The sequence below is a fragment of the Trichechus manatus genome, unplaced genomic scaffold, assembly GCF_000243295.1.
Source record: "Trichechus manatus latirostris isolate Lorelei unplaced genomic scaffold, TriManLat1.0 scaffold00016, whole genome shotgun sequence".
Classification (NCBI taxonomy): Eukaryota; Metazoa; Chordata; class Mammalia; order Sirenia; family Trichechidae; genus Trichechus; species Trichechus manatus.
The window spans coordinates 25,662,870-25,664,774 of record NW_004443952.1 but is presented as its reverse complement, the minus strand read 5'-3'; the positions used below and the strand labels follow the sequence as shown (position 1 = coordinate 25,664,774).

The window sequence follows — 1,905 nt, the reverse complement described above, 5'->3', positions numbered from 1 at the left end:
TCACAAAGATGAATTCAAACTTCCACAGTGGAGAATCAGAAAAATCACTAATTTTTTTTCCAGCAGCAGTCCACTTCTATTCCTCCAAGCCACACTCACTCCAAACTTCAGTTTTCATCATTTTTAGAAGTTGGGTCTAGTAACATCTAAAACTCTGCATTCATGTGTAATTTGATTTCCTGGAAATCATCTTTCACATGTACCTTCTTTTGAGGATATTTTCTTCTGAGATTCTTGGGAAAAAGCAGCCAAGAAACACAGAACCACAGGGATATACTTTACGTTACTGGGTGAAGTGTTTCTGAAATACCAGATTCCTCACAGCAGCTTTCACATCCTTGTTCCTCAGGCTGTAGATGATGGGGTTGAGCATGGGGGTCACCACCCCATAGAAGCGGGAGATGAGCTTGTCTGAAAGGTCCTGTTTGTCAGCCCCCAGATGGCCCTTAGACTTGGGCTTCCCATGCATGAAGAGGATGCTCCCATAGAAGACAACCACAACTGTAAGGTGGGCAGAGCAGGTGGAGAAGGCCTTTTTCCTCCCCTCTGCTGACGGGATCCTCAGGATGGTAGTGAGTATAAAGATGTAGGAGATAAACATGAACAGTACTGGGACCCCCAGAAAGATCACATTTTTCACTCCCATGCTGATGACATTAATGGAGATGTCAGCACAGGCTAACTTCAGGACAGCCAAGATTTCACAAGTAAAGTGGTTGATGATGTTGTTCCCACAGAAGGGCAGCCTCATCGCCAGAGGAGTTTGAACCATGGAGGCAGCACTTCCAGCTGCCCAGCAGCTGGCAGCCATGGTCACATAGGCAACCTTGCTCATGACCACAGGGTACCTAAGGGGGTTGCAAATGGCCACATAGTGATCAAACGCCATCATGCCCAGAAGCACACACTCTGTGGCTCCCATGGCAAAGGAGAGAAACATCTGCACAGCACAGGCTGAGAAGGGAATGGTTTTCCTAGTCGTGAGGAAGCTGTCAAGAATGAGGGGGACTGCAGAGGTCGTGTAGCAGATGTCGAGGAAGGAGAGGTTCCCCAGGAAGAAGTACATGGATGTGTGTGGACGAGAGACAGACAGTCACCAAGATGAGGACCCCATTGCCCAGTAGGATCACCAGATACATCATGAGAATGAGCACAAAGAACGTTTTCTCCAGCTTTGGGTGAGGTGAGAGTCCCAGAAGAACAAACTCTGTCACACATGAAGTCTGATTAGCAGTCTCCATAGTGTGTCTCCTCTGTCAACTGAGGAAAATACTCAGAGGTCCAAACTCAAAATTTTTTGTCTTGCATAGGGCCAAGGCATCTGGTCTGGAGCCCCCGTCTGGCTGTGTGATTAAAAATCAACTCTGAAAGTCCACAGTCTCTATTCCTTTCCAAGAAAAAGAAGCAATAAAATTGTAAATTACTTTGGGGCCACAGGACACTAAATTTATAAGGTTTAAAATGATGCCTCTGATGATTTAATGCATTTGATCAGAGACAAGACATATCACACACCTATTTTAGTGGTATTACATCCTATTTGGCAATTCATCTCATTAAACTTTGATCCAAAAAGTGACTTTAAGTTTGTTGCATGTTCTCCCCACTTGTGTGACAGGTACTAGTGAAATGGTTAGTTGTGAACCTTTGCCTTATATCTTCTCTCCAGATCATTCTCACAGAACACATACTCCTGTTGTTCCCAAGATCTCCTTTCTTATGGGCAACACCATCCCTAGGGCTTTTCATCCATCCGTCCATTCCATCCATCCATCCATCCATCCATCCATCCATTCATCTGAATATCCACCTACCAAAACATCTATTGATCAATCAGTATGTGGATATAACAATTCCTATGAGGACCAGGGGTGACTCATGGCCCTGGCATAAGGGGACTCACAG

The 1,905-nt window shown here is 45.1% G+C and overlaps 1 pseudogene; it reads right to left on the bottom strand.

Moving 5' to 3' along the window:
* Positions 1 to 283: 283 nt before the first annotated feature.
* LOC101350120 (olfactory receptor 13C7-like) lies at positions 284 to 1,241 on the bottom strand (annotated as a pseudogene).
* Between the last annotated feature and the right edge of the window lie 664 nt (positions 1,242 to 1,905).